Raw genomic sequence first — 18692 nt, forward strand, 5'->3', positions numbered from 1 at the left:
CATGATCGCCTGCTCACTATGCAGCTTCTATCCATATCCAAACCTCACAACGATTCCTAGTATTCTCAACATTTTCGTGCAAGCAATAGCCATGATCGCCTGCTCACTATGCAGCTTCTATCCATGTCCAAACCTCACAACCAAGCTGCCCGAAGTAGCTACAGATATGGAGCCATAAAGAGTTGAAACAACTGCTAGGAGAAATGCATAATATTTTATTCCTTGTACAAATAATTATGCGATAAGTAAACTGCAGTTGTAGAAGCAGCTACTTAGGCATTGTACACTTTTCCTATGTGTAACGATTAGGGAAATAGACTTGGTGTGGCTTCTAAAGCTATTATTCCCGCAAAACGAAGCACGCGGCAAACATGGTAAGCTACAGCCAGTCCGCTTTGGTACAAAAGTTAGGTACATTGATACCCTGTGGGAAGCGTAATAACGTACCGACACACTAGGGAAGCCTTGCGTTGTAAGGCATCGACAGATATAGCGCGCAAGAAAAACGGCCGGCACAGTATTGCCAGATATAAATGTCAATTCGAACTAACAAATTCAACATAAGCCACAAAATGCGAAGGGTTGTGTTCACCCAGTATTATAAAAAGCGGCGGTCGAACTTCCAGCAGTTGCAAAAAGTTTCGATGGTCTACAGGAGTTCGTCCCTATGGAGGTATTGCTGAAATGAGAAAATGTCGGGGGAAAGGGTAAACGGCAGTCGATCAGAACACCTACCTGTTAATAGGTACCCGCTACCACGAATCAACATAACCTCGCTTTATGGCTTATATTTTCTTAAATGTATTCAATTTTATTCATTCTATTAGGCTATACTTCATAACAGATGGCTGGTCGTTCAGGTCTGAACAGCACGCGTTGGATCGATAACACCAGATTCATCTTGCAGAGTTAATTATCAGAGTCCTGCACTCCTGTTACTCTGCCTTAGCCCTCCCTAATAATGAACGCATCACCATATATGAAAAGAAATAAAGCTTTATAAATGAAACTTTTTAGACGCGACGACCATCCAGCACTACTACTGGTAGCTCCGCAGAGCAAGCGAAATGTTTGTACAGCATATACTAACAAGCCCATTTAGAAGGAAGTATTACGCCTAAAGATATTAGACACTGATTCTGTTTAGTGACGCACTTTTACTGATATATAGCATGTCAGTATAGAACGACATTTCAACGACTTGCCGGCACACTGAAAAAAAAAAAAAAGTCCAAATTTTCTGTCATAGAACGCAAGGTAAAATTACAACCTTAGAGTTAAAAATCCAGGGCTCAATGGATGCTTGTGAAAAATTTGATAGGGGCCGTCTTCGTTGATTCAATTTTAGCGCGCAAGAACAGGAAGCTGCAGTTTATGGTGTGACCGTTGCGCCAAGCAGGGGAGGTTTAACCGTGGCCTCCACAATCAACTCTGATGCAACAGCGCTTGATCATGAAGGCCCCAAGTTCAACTCTACATTTGGCGCCATCTAGGAGCCTCCGCGTCAAATGGCAGATGTTTAACTGCAATGAAACTTGGTTTTAACGAGCCGAAGCACCTGTCGCGGTGGCTCAAAAATGCAGACGCTCAGATACTGAACCCAAGTACCCGGGTTCAATTCCGTTGTTCAAATCTATTGCCATGTTCCTTTGTTTTTGTGAATGAAACACCACAGTCAAACAAGACAGGTCGGATCGGATCTTGGTCGATGTTGGTGAGCGCATTAGGGCTTTTTGCACTAATATTCGAGGAGTAATAAAGCGGCTTCTCAGGCGATTATTGAGATTGCAATTAGCGCGCTGAACGGTTGATGCGCTGCTGCGTCACGGGAGGGCGAATAGTCCTCACTGTATACGAAAGAGGATAGCGAAAAAGTTATGCTGAGTTGAAGAAGAAAACCGCTAGAGCGAATGTAGGGGACAAACTTTAAAGAACAATTTTCACCGTTGCGAGAACAGCAGGCGGTTGGAAGAAAGGGTGAAATAAAAAATGAAGGAACAGAAAGGCAGGAGGACAACTCTCCTGCCCCTTACTCGAGAACCCGACCCAAATTGAAAATGGAAATTTTAAGACCGCGTCGTTCTGTTTTTTACCGATGCCGAGCATAGCGGCGGCCACCGACATTAAATATTTATGGGCACCGGGCTGACTGGCAGGCGTAGAGACCGCTTGCTCTCATCTTGCTTGCACGCATTCTTGATCCACGCATTCACAACAGAACACTATGCGATGCGCGACCCTCGCAGAGAACTGCGCGCGCTACAAAAATTTCACGGCATATCTTTTTTTGTTTGTCGTTCCCATGCACGAAGGAATAATATTGGCAACTGCATCGCGAAAACATTCAAGAAATTACAAGTTTCATTCAGATGAAGCGTTAGTGGAGGCACCCAATTTATGGCAAGAAGTCCAGGAATAAATTTAAGGAAAAAATATTATATAGTATGCTTTTCGAATGCCTGAAATGCCATGCGCCCACAGTTCCTTACTGCTTGTTTTCAAGAACCGCGAGAATCTTATAAGCTAAAACAGAAATCATGACTACGACGGGCTGAGAATCCGCCTCTACGATGTGTCGCTTGGCAAGTGGAAAAAGTGTATTCACGTAGGAAGAACTCTGAACAAAATATCTATGCAAGAACTTCGAATTTCTAGATTTTAAGAAGCGCGTGCCAGTACGTTCGACAAAACAAAGAAGACAAATTCCAGCACACCCGCACATCTCAGGGCTTGGAAACACTTGAACACGAACGTATGTCTCTTCAATAATAATAAAATAAACTGAAGCGCGGTCAAAATAAAATTTACCTGAAACATGCATTCTAAAAGCACCCCACGCTGACTCAATACTTCCAGTTAAAAAGAGGATGGCTAACGGTGCAAAGAAAGCCATATGTGTTCACTGCCATGGTACCTTATGCATATTTTAAACCACTGTGAAGGCACTGCAGTTCCATTCCCATAGACACAGAGCGTGGTTGAGAGGTAGTGTGCAGGGGTTAAGAAAACAAAGGAATAAGTATCCAAGGCATAATAAAAAAGTTGTGAGCAACAACAGTGCGCGCTTAGAGAGCTGAAGCTTGTACATGGATTGCTTGGTCTGAAAACAGGCTACGCAGTTTTTGGTAAATAGCACGTCGTCTATGCGTGCATAAGAATAAAAAACCATACTTAAAGTACTTACACAGTTTATCATTGTCACACAACAGCGATAGCACTGGGAGGCGCCACATGTTAGGAGGTGCTAATGACGAAAATTTAGTTCGTAACAAGGATTCCCGAACCGATAGAAGCAAGTCATAACCCACAGAATATGCAAGCGGTAGCTCTGAAAATTTGCTATACTTATTTACTTCATCTTTCTTTCTTACCTGCCATCACTCTTTTTCTTATGTGAACCCAGTGTACATACTAAGTGGGGCATTATACCAGCGTACTTTTTCTTTTGGTGCGCACATCCCAAAGCTAATCCGGCTAGGGGAATCGTACACGACCCCATGCCGTCTGATTGTGTCTCAAGTGTCACAGTATTCGCCTTCTCGGCCCAAGGAAACGGGATAAAAAAATTCATAGAGCACTGCAGAGACTGAAAAAATGCGAATGCCTTAGCGTCGCTGCTGCACACGGCACATCCCTTTGTGTAATATTTCCTAGTAAGTCCAAGGGTTATGCCACACAATGGGAATTTCCTTTCCTTGGCCTGCGTTCGTTGCAGTGCTTCTGCGAGTGTAGGATGGGCGGTTCGAGTCGCTATTCGTTGCTCTCCTACGTTGCTATAGTGAAGGCAGAAACCGAAGACAAGGAAAACACATCTCGCGAACGAATCTCGTAAACAGGTCTGACGAACAGATCTCGCCCCATGAGCCAAGCAAGACTTTAGCCTTAAAAGTACAGCGCCATGTTCCAATGGAGGCGAAACAAAAAAAGAAAAGCACATGTCTACTTTTCTATGTCCGTGTATGTTAAACAGAACGACGGGATCAGACTTGTATAGTGTGGACATGGCATAGTTGGTAATCCATAGTGAAATCCAAGAAATCAAAACTAGATCAAACACAAAAAACACTGTGTGTGTTTTCCGGAGGTACAAAGTCTTTTCATACGGTAGCTCTTTGTTTTTGTTCCTCATTCCTCTCGGCTAGTTCTTCTGTCGCGATGTTGTTGAAAGGTCACTTAGAGTGAGCTAGTTACTTCACCCATGCACAATAGCTACAAACGTTTAGATTTGTATTGGAGTCTCAACGCGAATTAATCAGCAGCCGGGCACATACTGCTTGATGCACCTAGTCGGAGATTGCGAACGGTATTTACTGTCTCTCGTTGCACAAAGCTTCGACGGATTCCTCCGTATGAAAGTGTATTTGAGTTCGCGTTGGTATACAGCTGATACACTTAAACAAGCACTCAAGTATTTATACTTTCCCATAAATGCAATATTGTTATACTTTGAAATGTTTAGTAGTGGGGAAATTTACCTTGGAAGCTACGTCATCATGCCATTAAGTAAAGAAATTACAGCCTATCTATGTGCATTTCTGCAGTAGCAAACGTAAAGTCAACAATCACAACCGGCAACTTCGTTATACAAATCAGGTCGTTTCCTGCCCTTCGCTCAAGAACATGAGCCGAGACCCCGGATAAGTCTAAACTATTTGGCGAGTTAACAGCGCACTGTTTTGAAAGCAGCATAGGGCACTTGAACATGCAATGTCTAACTTTAAAGGTCCCTGACTTTGGAATGAGCAACAGGTAAAACTTTGCTTGATCTCTATAATACTCTCTTTTACAGGAAAGTTAGCCTCTCGTTCTTGAAAATCCTGAAGGAATTGCCTTGATATTAATCGATACAGCAAGCATTTGGTTATCTTATTGTGCTTTGATCGACCTGCCTTCCATAATTTATGTAAATGCTTTTTTTCATTCTCGCTAAATAGTGGAATGGTTATTACCAAGAAATTGCTAGCAGTGTGAGATAAAATTTTGCGTATCTTATCTTGTTACCAGGTAAGACCATTTCTTTACGTGCACAGAATGAACGCAGTTAATCAGAGTTGAATAAATGCGCGCCTTGTGGATATATGACATTTTGATATACCCGCGTTTTATTTCGTTTTAAAATAATATTGGATGCATACCAGAAAGCTGTATGACTGCTAAATCCTTCACCATTTTCCTTTCCGCATTGAGACAAAAGACGTTATCTGAGGTTATAACAGCTCGTGGCAACATCATACAAGCATGTACCGATGCCCGCCTTCATTGATGAGTTACGCTGGCAGATGAGCCTTAAGATGCAAATTTCTCACTAAAATTATGATCCGCCGCTCGCTAACAGTTATAAAAGCACCTTCTTACCTTCAGATATCTTATAATTGCGCGAAAGAAGACTCACACACGACAGGGTACAGGACGAGTGTTTGTGTGTTTTGTTTTGTGTGTGTTTTCTATCGCGCAACTATAAGATGTCTGAAATACTGCACCAACCAGGCCGACAACACATCTTACTGAACCTTCTTACCTTGCAGGTGCAAGTTATTGAAAGTGCAACGAGAAGAGAGACTCCCTCTGCTTCTTCACTACAGCAGCCAGCATAGCGTTGTTATGAGCAGGAGGTTATGAACAAATGATAAGGAAGAAAATCTATCGGCATTTTCTCTTATGTCTGCAGCCCCACTTCGTAATTGAATGATAGGTAGGGCGAAGTACGGACACATTTGCAAAGGTGCTCTTCAGAGGTGCAATGGTTCGACTTAGTGAGAACCTTGTCCGCCCCGGTCTTGCCAAGCATATCCTTTAGGCCACTCAAAGTTAGTGCGATGCCCGATCGTTCGCAACTACAATCATGACACCCCAAAAAAAGGTGTCGAACGCAAAAGGGAAACCACGAAAACTGTGTGAAGACCTGCGACTATTGCCAATTAAAATGCATGTTTGGTTTTCACCTTCAAACTTCATTAGGAGCCAGGTGGAGGATAAGATCAGCCTTCACACTATGTGGTTCTTCCCAGTGGTAAATGTTTTGCATTGTAGGGCCATGCTCTCCTTTTGTTATGGCAGTGTCAAGTCACGGACCTACCGCCCATGTGGCCCTGTGCAAACTGTTCTTAGGAAATGTATGAAAACTATAGTTTGAATATAATGTAGCTACTTAGATACAATGAATAGGTCTTGGAATTAGAAGTCATGTGCCTTTATGTCTTCTTTTATTCAGTAGTAATTTTCAGGTTTTTGTTTTTGTACATGCAGAATCTGATTTGTGTCTAGCCTCTTAAAGTGCGTTTTGATAAGATGTATTTCATATGCCTTTTTTTTTTTAGAATTGAATCAATGGAAGATTTGTTATTTAATATTGGGAACTATAGGGGTTTAGTAAGTTTCTTGGAGCACGTTTGGGGCACGATTTCGATGCTCATGTGCTGTACCGTTTTCTCTCAAGGAGTTCGATAATAGCGTTTTCCCTGGCTTTGCCTTTCTGCCATGACTGCCTCCTTAGGCGACAAGCAGAGTGCACGTATTTTTAGTAAGCACGGCTTCCTGAAAAAGCTAGGAAAGCGAGAGCTTTTTTTTTTCTTTCATCCGCTCTTACCGAACCTCCACAACGTACTCCGCCGGACTAGAAACAACGTGGGCGGAGCCCGTTTCCACAAACGCGATCACGTACAGGCATCTTAGAACAATGGCGTGAGAAGTTAGAGGCAGGCGTCGGCGGAATATTGATGCAGCCTGCTCATTAGCCCGCTCTATCTCAAGAAAAGGTTGCGATGCCAGCTGAACTTTGCGATGGACGCTAAAAAGGTGGGAAGCGCTCAAAAATTTGAAACACCTGCAACTTAGCGAGTATGTTGTAAGCTCTGACCATCGAAGGAAGGGAGACAAAGACACAGGCGTGTTTCGTCCCGTTCCTTGCGCTGTTTTATTTCATTATGCAGTACCAACTAGCCCGGCATCTTGCACTTCTGACCATCGTTGCGCTCTTCCGCCATTCACGTGCAAATCCATCTTTTGGCTTATTTGCACACTAAAGCGAAGTGTCAGTGTAATTGCAGATAATATACTGTGGTAGTGATGACCTGCGAAGCCACATTACCGCTGAAAGGAAATGCTCTAAAGGCTTCGTAAATATTTGTGCGGGCAATATTTGAATATTTCTTTATAACACGCGTTTCGCGTTAGAATCAGAAAAAAATCAAACCAACAGTCGGGGAATTATTTAGCCGAAATATCAGTGAAACAAGCCTATTGATTATATTCTTCGAGGCAGTGCCGAATTTCTTTAAACTGCATTTATTTCTGAACGAAGTTTATTGTCCGAACGTCGGTATGTTCTGGGCCTAACTCTCTGCGAAGCAGAGCTGAACTGTTTTGACATTGTGGAATATTAGCACATATGGAAGACAAGAAAGCCATGGACGTAACTATCGTAACCTTACTACAAAATGGTTCGTATGTTATTTAAACTTAAATGGATATAAAAAAAAATCGTATGAGACACGTGGTGGTGGCGTTGAAGTGCGAATGAAAATTGAGGAGCACTTAAGCTCCATCTTTAAGGGTATGCCATGAAGGCGTTAATAGCTCCCTTTTGCCTGTTCTGCTTGCGGGATCTCTTTCTTGTCTATTCACATGGCCATTCGCGTGATCGGTAATCTTTTATCCTGTCTGTGTTGTCCCACACATAATCACCACATATATAATCAATAGCCAACGGTCGTAAAGCATCACATTATATGAAATACCACCACACATAAGATATGTAAATCTCCTCGTTTAACCTCGCTATACGAACGTGCTTGCGTGGCCTAGGTGCAGCGTGTCTCACTCTAACTCGGAATCCGAGGTGCCTGGAAGGCTAAAATGCGAATTCACACTCTGATCCCAAAGGCGAATAGTGACATTCCAGAGCAAGCCAGATCAACCATGCCACGCTAGCTCAGGAACTAGAGGACCGTTCAGTGCTCGGCCATGACACCTGCCAACCACTAACACCCGCCAGAGCCATGCCCTGAATGTTTAGCTCAGGACGCCGACAACGCAGAAGATGCCTATTTGTGGCTGTCCATCCTGCCCCCATTTTTTGAGATACTGGTCGCTTCAAATTATTCCCAATTCCGTGCAATGATATAAATTGCCACAGTACCATTACCTCGCTGTAGGTGTTAATTCTGACATTGATCAAAAGTAGGCAACTTCAGGCTGACTATGCAATCGGCTCAGGCTCACTTCAGAAAGCAATTCTTAAACAAAGAAAAATATTGCGACAAATTTAGATACAACCGACCGTCTTCAGCGAAGAGATTTTAAACCTCTTTTTTTTTCATGCCACCTCATCATCTCTCTTTCCACGGAAGTCAACAGATTGAAAATAAGAAACGAAGCGCACAAGGAATACAAAAAAATATCGTGGTTATAATTACGCTATTGAATCTTGTGGCTACCATTTTTTTCTGTGAAAGGTGGCTCTGCATAGGCTTGCGGTAGAAAGTAAGTTAGAGCATCCAAAACACGGGCACTTCAACCGCCAAGGCCGATGGCAGGTCACTTGCACAAAAGGGATGATATAATTTATTTAATTTATGTGCGGTCTCCCGCAACGAGCAATAATGACAGTGAGCGTTACTTTTCAGGCACCGAAGCAAGCAAAAGAAGGTATACGCACTCTGCCTGCAAATTACATGGAAGTAGTTTCGAGAAAAAAATAAAATAGTACAAAAGCTGCTGACAGTACTCGATATTGTAACGGTTGTCACACTAAGGAACTGCTGTAACCGCTGAACGAAGGCACCGAGAGAGCTGAATCAGAAACGCGGGTAATAGGAACGGGCGGGCACTTCAACGTCTTCTACTTCGTCCCATTTCGCTCCTTCTTATTCTAGCTCTAATGCAGGTGTCACTGCCCCCTCCTCTGGAGCATCGCCCCGATGCGGTCACTGTCAGAGAGAAAGCGTGCAAGAGTTACACCAATAGTCTGGCATCACGGGATAGAATACATGATGCCTGAAAGTCCGTCGGAGGTTCGCTCGTAGTAGGGCTTCATCCGCACTACATGCACAACGTAACTGCGCTTGCCGTTGTGCGATGAATGAGCCGGCGAGGCTGGTACAACTTCATACGTTACGTCGCTGAAGCGGCGGACAACAAGGTAAGGGCCGAAGTAGCGGCGCAGTAACTTTTCGGACAGCCCGGGCGACGAACGGGCGTCCAGATCCACACATAGTCGCCCGGGTTGTAGGTCACGTAGCGGCGTCCAAAGTTGTAGCGGTCAGCATCGGTCTGCTGCTGGCGGTGAATACAGTGTCTGGCCAGTTGCCGCGCTTCTTCCGCGCGCTGAACATAAATGGCGACATCGACGTCAAGTTCAGTCTCACTGTCAGGGAGGCCCTCCCCGCGATACATTAGTGGTGCGGGCGGAGTCTGACTTTGGACTCCATCTTACCTTATGTCAGGGAGGCCCACGGGAAGCATAGCATCTAGGGGGGTGGTTACTTGGCGACTGAAGACTAATTCAAACGGAGTGAACCGCGTCGTTTCTTGTTGCGCGGTATTATACGCGAATGTTGCGTATGGAAGAATTTGGTCCCATGTTTTGTGCTCGACATCAATATACATGGAAAGCATGTCGGTCAAGGTCCTGTTGAGGCATTCCACCAAGCCATTTGTCTGTGGGTGGTAGGCTTTTGTACGTCTATGGCTGGTGTGCATGAGCTTCAGTACAGCCTGAGTGAAGCGATCCGTAAATGCAGCTCCACGTTCGGTAACGATAGCTGCAGGAGCCCTATGACGCAGGGCTATGTCGTGGATAAAGAATTCGGCGATTTCAGCAGCAGTACCGCTTGCAAGTGACGCAGTTTCAGCGTACCGCGTCAAGTAATCTGTCGCGACCACAATCCACCGTTTTCCAGTGGACGACTTCGCAAAAGGGCCGAGAAGGTCTGTGCCAATTTGCTGAAATGGGGTCTTTGGGGGTGCTATAGGCTGCAGAAAGCCAGCTGGTCTCAGAGGAGGAGATTTGCGCCATTGGTTATCACGGCATGTTGCTACATATTTACGCGCTGATGGTAGTAAATTGTCCCAGTAGTACTTCAGCCGAATCTTTGCCAGTTGGCGACTGATCCCCAAGTGGCCGGCGGATGGTTCATCATGACAAGCGCTCAAGACTTCGGGCCGTAACTGGGATGGCACCACAAGCAGAAACATCTCCCTGGTGCTGTCAAAGTTGCGCTTGCAGAGCACTCCATGCCGTAGAGTGAAGAACCGCAGCCCACGACGAAACAAACGGGGTACAGTAGCATTAATACCCTTCAGGTACTCAATGAGTGGCGACAACTCAGAGTCGGTCCGTTGAAGTTGCGCCATACGAGAGATGCTGACGGCACAAAGGATAGGACAACCATCGGTGATGTCTTGCATAGACGGTTCCATGGGTTCTCGTGATAAAACGTCTGCGTCTTGGTGCTGCCGGCCCGACTTATAGACGACTGTCATGTCGTACTCCTGTAACCGGAGGCTCCACCTGGCCAACCGTCCAGAAGGATCTTTAATGCTTGCTAGCCAGCATAGCGAGTGATGATCACTGACAACACGAAACGGTCGCCCGTAGATGTACGGTGGGAACTTACTCAGAGCCCAGGACGGCAAGGTACTCTTTTTCTGTCGTCGAATAGTTCCTTTCCGGACGAGAAAGTGTGCGGTTCGCGTAGGCGACGACTCGTTCTGCACCATTCTGCCACTGTGTGAGGATCGCTCCGAGGCCGACATTGCTGGCGTCAGTGTGGATATCTGTGTCTGCATTCTGGTCAAAATGAGCTAGCATCGGTGGACTTTGCAGGCGGCGACGGAGTTCCTTGAAGGCTTCGTCTTGGGCACTCCCCCATAAAAAGGGTGTGTCACCTCGAGTCAAGGCTGTCGATGGCGCAGTTAGGCGAGAAAAATCTTTAACAAGCGGCGGTAATAGGAGAAGAGGCCCAGAAAACGCCGGAGGGCCTTCTTGTCGGTTGGGCGTGGAAAACGAGACAGCGGAAGTCTTCTCGGGATCTAGAAGAACACCTTGTGCGCTGACAACATTTCCCAAGAAACGGAGCTCCTCGAAGGTGAAACGACATTTCTCTGGCTTGATAGTTAATTGCGCAGACTGGAGAGCTTTGAGGACAATGCGCAATCACTGCAAGTGTTGTTCGAAACTAGACGAAAAGATGACCACGTCGTCCAGGTACACAAAGCATGACTTCCACTTCATACCAGCTAAAACAGTGTCCATCATGCGTTGAAACGTGGCCGGCGCATAGCAGAGGCCAAACGGGAGCACCTTAAATTCGCACAGACCGCCGGGCGTCACGAAAGCTGTTTTCTCGCGGTCTCGCTCGTCCACCTCGATCTGCCAATATCCGCTTTTCAAATCTAAGGAAGTGAAGAAACTGGCGTCTCGGAGTCGGTCAAGCGCATCATCGATCCTGGGTAGTGGGAACACGTCCTTTTTTGTAACCTGATTCAGTTTCCTGTAATCAACGCAGAATCGTAACGTGTTGTCGTTCTTTTTCACCAGGATGACCGGCGACGCCCACGGACTTGTTGACGGCTGTATAACATCGTCTGCAAGGATTTCATCGACTTGCACTCTAACAGCCCCCCGCTCTTTAGGCGAAACACGGTATGGACGCTGACAAACTGGTGGCTTGGCTGAATCGATGACGATGCGATGTTTGGCTACCGGCGTACGACCGACCTTAGAGCTCGTCGCGAAGCAATCTTTAAAATAAAGTAGCAGGGACGACAGAAGGTTCTTTTGATGAGGTGACAAACCCGGGTTGAGTTTAACCTTCTCAAGGGCGTTGTGTGCTGCGGCATCGTCATGAAGATTCATCTCCACGGGGCACAGATTCGGCATCCCAACTACATCGTGGAGGAAGGCGACAGCCGTTCAATTCGCGAGGTGTTGAATTTCATTGGTGAAATTCGTCAGGAAAACTGTCGCACAGCCGTCATTCAGGTCGGCAAAAGCGCGCGTAATAGCCACTCCCTTCTCGAGCAACAGCGAAGGGTTACTGTCCGCAATACCTTCGTAGTCGTAAAACCAGTCGTTCCTAACATCAGCACACTGGGCCGTGGCGGCAGCATTACGTCGTCTTCGACAATACGCAGAGCGTTGACTCAATACGCAGAGCGTTGACTCCTGGGTCTTCTGTGTCACTGTGCGCCAAGGCTTGCTTTGTCGAAAATGTGACTCACGCCTCACGTAAGTCGCTCACAGCACCGTTTGCCTGTAGAAAGTCAAGGCCCAGGATCAAATCCCTCGAACATTCGCGCAAGATGACGAATTCACCGACGTAGACGAAACCGAGGATGCTGATTCGGGCTGTGCACCTTCCGGCCGGGCTAATGAGGTGACCTCCAGCCGTGCGAATACTAGGGCCCAACCACGGCGTCAAAACTTTGCTGAAGTCCTGGGCGAGGGCATGGCTCATCACCGAATAATATGCCCCAGTATCAAGTAAAGCGACAGCGTCAGTAGCGTCAATTGTAACACGCAAATCAGATGTAGCACGTCGGATGCTGTCGCTATCCTGCCCCTGTAAGAAATCAGCGTTTCGGCGTATCGGCGACGAAGGATCTTCGGTTTTCCCGACAGCAGCGGCCTTGCTTCCGGAGACCGCTGGAATTAGTTTTCCCGACCTGTATTGGGAGAACGCCGCTCAGGATAGCCGGCGTCTCGGCGAGGACTTGGGGAACGGTAACGCCGAGGAGACGATGGTCTAGAGTCATAACGGCCGTATGTTCCAGACCTCTGACGAGCCGATAGGTGAGCTTCGATTTCGAATGGTCGTTCGCCGTTCCGTGGGCAAGGATCGTCGGCCGCGAAACTACGCAGGCCCACTCGGTGATATGGGCAGGCCCTGTAAAGATGACCCGCCTCACCACAGGGGTAAGAGAGGGGCCGCCTGTCCGGTGTACGCCACACATCACATTTCCGTGGCCGCTGATAGACTGGTCGAGCAGGCACACGGAAAAGACCAGGCTGCTGCCCTGCTTGAGTGGCGGTATTCACGTCGTAGACTGGTGCTGGCGCCTGATAGAGGACAGCTGCATATTTAGGTCTAACCTCAGTCTGTCTAGGAGTCTCAGAGACGTGTTGCCGCTGCGATGCCAGGCGCAACTCGTCCCGGACGACTTCAGACAGCAATGTAACAGATGGCGCGCTGGGAGGCAGCTGGAGGGCTTGTAATTCCTCTCTGATGATCGACCTGATTAGGTAACGTAAAACAGCTACGCCACTCCCTAGCGGCATCGAAGAAATAGCGGGCCCAAGGGTTCTTACATCTCGATTGTATTGCCGGGCTCGTTGCAGGACGTCGCCTCCATGGTGGTCGCTTCAGTGAGGAATTCGGCAACAGTACACGGTGGACTGCGCACCAGACCGGCGAATAGCTCCTGCTTGACCCCGCGAATGAGGTGGCGAATCTTTGTCTCCTCGGCCATGGAGGGGTCAGCACGCTTGAAGAGGCGCGTCATGTCCTCCACATACATGCGGACGCTTTCGTTAGTGCGCTGGTTGCGGAAGTGAAGCGCAGCTTCCGCTTTCTCCCGGCGGTCTGCGTTGGGGAAAGTAGCTAGGACATTTATGCGAAATGTCTCCCAGGTGGACAGGTTGTTCTCGTGGTTCTCGAACCATGTCCTAGCGGAGTCTTCAAGCGCAAAAAACACGTTATGGAGCTTACGGTTGTCGGTCCAGCAGTTGTAGCGGGCGACCCGCTCAAAGGTGTCCAGCCAGTCCTCTGCACCTTCGTAGACATCGCCGTGGAAAGATGGCGGTGTTCGCGGCATGTGGTAGAGGATGGGCGCCGGGGACGCACTATCTGTGGCCATTTCCGGTGGGACCATCGGTCGAGGCTGCGTCGTCCTCGTCGGGGTGGTGAGAGGTCCAAATTTAGGTGACTGGCCGCGGAGACGGCGGCTAGGGCGCTGATGAACCGGTGTGAGCCCCGTGTAGGCGTAGGCGTACGCAGGTCCGGAAGCGTATGCCCAGCACGACTCCACGATGGCTGTTACACTAAGGAATTGCTGTAACCGCTGAACGAGGACACCGAGAGAGCTGAATCAGGAACGCGGGCAACAAGAACGGGCGGGCACTTCAACGCCTTCTACTTCGTCCCATTTCGCTCCGTCTTCTTCTAGCTCTAATGCATAGAAAATACTAAATTGGTAGTCTTTTTTTTTTCTTTTTTTTCAGCGGCTTCCCTAATAAGAGCAGCGGTCATTGATTTTTTCCTCCTGCCCTTTACTCACTAAAACATACTTTGGTAGCGTCCAGGCATATTTCATTAACGCTCTCCCGGTTGTATTTAAAAATTTACAATATTTCACTGCACGTTTGTATTTGCGAATGTGCAGTAGGTCTTAACGTATCTTAGTTATTCTGCCATTTATTTCGGCTCCGGTAAAATGTTACGTTCAAGCTCAAAGGAAACGTTATCTGCTTGCATTGTAGCAACCAACGAGCCAAAGAAAAAAGAAAAAAACACTCCCGAAACAATTGCAGTTATGCAAGCTACCTTAGCACGAGTGATCGACTGCTGCTTGTCACTAGAGATATTTCAGTTTTATTTGCAGATATTGCAGACCATACATATGCATGGCCCAGGCAGGAGGGGCATCCATAACAAAAACGTAAATACACATATAACAAGCATATGGCTGCACAAAAGCAAATTGCATACAGGTGAAAATATTCACAACGAGCGAAAGGCAATTAACAATACAAGAATTCATGCTCCAATTCTTTAACAAAGTCGCTGGCTGCGAAAGTGTGCAAAGGCAAGGAATTCCAATCACTCAGAGTTCTCGGAAAAAACTAAGTTTAAAGGTGTTTGTTTCTGCAAAGATTGAAGCCAAGGAGAGAGGGTGTGTGTCTAGTCTTCCTGGGGCAATGTGGCTTTACGCAAATCCGGTAAGTTTAACCTTAGCTTACCTAAGAGGCAGTCATGTAAAAAGGCGAGCCGACTAACTTCTCCACGAGATGCCAGAGATTCTATGTTATGCTGCCGCATCAATAAGGATGGAGAATCGTGCCTTCTGTATTTGTTAAAGATATGCCGAACAGTTTTTCTATGGACTCGCTCGAGCTGCAGTATTTCCTTTTTATTCTACGGGCCCCATACAATGACGTCATATTAGAGTTTGGCTCTAATGCAGGCATTATAGGCTAAAGGTTTAGCTTTGAGAGAAGCGCCCTTACGTTTTCTCTTTAGGCACCATAGCTTACCAAGAGCGGAAGAGCAAATGGAGGATATGTGTGGAGACCAGGTTAGTTTATTAGTAAGCTTAAAACCAAGATACTTTATGCTCCTTTACTTCTGTTATAATCTTGTTGTTAAGTAAACAGGAAAAGACGCTGACAGCTTTCTTCCTTGTAACTCGCAACAGGACTGTTTTCTGAGAATTAGGTTGCATTCCCTATCGTACGCACCACTCATGAATGGGCTGTAGATTTGTTTGTAAGATTGTATGATAATTAGGTGCTGTGATGTTTTTAAAAACCACACAATCATCGGCGAACAATCGGATAGAAACGTCACCATGAATGACATCAGGCAAGTCATTGATGTATATCAAAAACAAAAGCGTCCCCAAGACGCTGCCTTGGGGTACACCAGAAGCCACAGACAGCATTTTTGATGAAAAATTTATAATTTCAACAAACTGCTGCTTATCTCTAAGGTAGGCACAAAGCCACTGCAAGATAGAAGAGGGAAGACCAACACAATCCGATTTCTAGAATAACTTTCTATGCGGCACTTTATCGAAGGCCTTCGAGAAGTCTAGAAACAGCACATCTAGCTGCCCATTCATATCAAAAACCTGTGAGAATTCATGAATAGTACAAACAAGGTGGGTAACAGTTGAAATGTGCTTCCTGAAACTGTGCTGATGCTGTGATAGCAGGTTGCGGCGGTCTAAGAATTGCGGCAGTCTAACTTGGTAATGACATGCTCTAAGAGCTTACAGCATGTACTCGTGATTGAAATCGGGCAGTAATTTCGTAAAGACAAACGATCACCGCTTTTGCAAACAGGAACGACACGTGCTTTCCTCCAGTCGTGTGGTATTTCCCCTGTGAAAAGAATTCGGTATACCGTCAGGACCAGAAGATGTTTTAGTGTCGAGTTTTAAAAGCATAGCTATGACCCCTTCCCGAGAAACCACGACTTCATTTGTGCGTGCTATGTGTGTGCTTTGAATCCTGAATTCCTCTCCGAAAGTGAATACACTCTGGAAGTAAACGTTGGAATGTTCAGCGATTTCAGTAGGATCAGTTATTTTGTATCTGCGCTTTTTAATTTTCTTAATTTCCTTTTTGTTTTCATTTAGGTGACGCCAGAATTTTCTGCCGTCGTTCTTTATGAAGCCAGGAAGACGATGACCAAAGTAATTATGTCTAGAGTCCCTAACTTTTGCCAATAACTCTTGCCTCAGTTCATGGAAGCGTGCAGTTTGTGGCGTCTCCTTAGTCGCTTCATTTTACGTTTCGTATAAATAATGTCACGGGTAATCTAGGAACTGAAGCGTCGGCTACGAATATTTTTTAAGGGCACATAGTTATTAACCCAAAATCTGATGGCGTCGCAAAGCGTTAAACCGAAAAATTTCAACATTTTGTACCACGTTGTCAAACTGGATATCCAAGTAATCAATTATTGTAACATCCTTAGCCCTGGAAAAGTTTCTGACTACTCTTTGTCTTTTTTGCTGTCGCATTTGATTTTGTGATAAACACCGTAAAAATATCAACTTGTCAGAAATGCTTGTTCCACTGAAACCTCTGGGCCATGAAACAACTCAGTGACGAACAAAAGATCCGGAATCGCGGTGCCACGAGTGAATTCAGGAAAGCGTTGCTCTAAGTTCAAATAAAACATCATATCTATTACTACATCTGCTGATCTGGAAATTCCATAATTCAAGGTGTTCCAACCAATTGAAGGCAGGTTGAAGTCCCCCGTGATAAGAACATTAATTCCTGCCAACCCTATGAGGCGGTCGTATAGACGGTACAAAAAAATTGTCATCAGCGTCTGGAGGACGATATACCGCACACAAAGAAAATGTGACTCCGAATAGGAAAATTTTCAACAAAAGACTTTATGCATAGACATTTGTTCACAGACAGTAACATCAACCTAACACTCCGTAAATACTACTACACCGCCACCACGCGCGCCTCTGTCAAGCCGATATAGGTGATACCCCGGTGGCACGATTTCATTATCATATATATCGTCGTGCCGCCAGGTCTCAGTGATCACACAAATATTGGGATCATGTGAAATCAAAAGTGTCTCTAATGCGTCAGTAATAACTGTACAAATGATTGAGCACGTACGGCGCAGCTATTGACGTCTGGTACTGGATAATTAAGTAAATACTATTTTCGACCATAAACCCTGACTGCTCATTGGAGGGTCAAATTCTAAAGTTAAAGCTCAGCTACTTTGGTCATCTGATGAGAACAGAGGAGTCGCTGGAGAAAGATTTGATGTTGGGAAAGGTTGAGGGTCGCCGGAGAAGGGGTAGGCAGCGAGCGCGATGGTTAGATGGCATCCTCGAGACACTGCGGATGAAGTTATGTGATGTTAGGAAGTTAGTGAGAGACCGGAATGCGTGGCGTGACATGGTCCATAGGGTCACGAAGAGTCGGACACGACTGAACGAGTGAACTGAACTGATCTCATATTCAGCAGGCAAAGAAATTTACGTGGTCCAACTATTCTCAACGCCCGCCCCCTTCGCCCCCACTCCCCTTCTAAGGCGTCTCTGATTTTTAAGAAAGCTTCCGCAGTTGGACGTAAGTATTATAAAATATTTAGGCGCACGCACTGATACTAGGTCTTCCATATAAAGAAATACGTATAGTATATTCTGTTGCAGCTCTACTACACGTGGAAGCCCTCAGATCTTCACGATATAGCTAGCTTAGACCTGAATGCATTGGATGCACCTTTAATTGCAATCAATGGGAAGGAACCAACTGTAACCTCCTCTTCATGCCTCGGTTCATCGTCAATAGACCTTGGTGCACCACAATCTATCCTTCGTCACCCGTTTAAGCAAGGCTCCCGAAGCGTAGATGCTCAAGAACTAATATCTTAGAAATCGCCTTGGTGGCTTTGGTGATATGGCTTCATCACATGCTGCTATATTTCTGGTACACGCATTTCTCCTGTGATGAGTCCTACGTTTATGATGCTACAGTGAACCTACTGTGCTGAGTGCAACACCAGCTTCTCTCTGTGGTTCATTACGCTATCATTGCTGTCTTGATCTTGTGCACGTGTGACGCTATATGGGTGCTTCCTCGAATGAGGCAAAAAATAACAAAAAATAAATGAAAGTAGCTGTATGTTACGCAGCCAGGCGCCTCCTCACAAATTTAGGAAAGCCTTTAGACATTACTTATTGTAAACATTCCGTAGGATATATTTATAACAGAGCGTAGTAGGGGTATCACGAGTTAACGTGTTACTCGTAACGGCATGACGGAATTGTGGGCATCCCGTTGCAGCTAACGTAAAAGTAACGCTAACGATATTGCGAATATACGCCCTAGCACCGTGGAATCAATACCATGGAATTTTTGCACAACAGAGTACTAAGTAATTCAAGATACTCCGTAAAATTCCAAGCACCTCACGTAGGTAACATGC

At 46.0% G+C, this 18692-nt stretch overlaps 1 pseudogene; it reads right to left on the reverse strand.

The window, feature by feature from the left end:
• LOC146190231 (uncharacterized) overlaps window positions 1-13503 on the reverse strand; it is a 59774-nt pseudogene extending 46271 nt beyond the window's left edge.
• Window positions 13504-18692: the final 5189 nt, after the last annotated feature.

The sequence above is a fragment of the Amblyomma maculatum genome, chromosome 4 (assembly GCF_055883805.1).
Source record: "Amblyomma maculatum isolate TAMU_Amacu chromosome 4, ASM5588380v1, whole genome shotgun sequence".
Taxonomy (NCBI): Eukaryota; Metazoa; Arthropoda; class Arachnida; order Ixodida; family Ixodidae; genus Amblyomma; species Amblyomma maculatum.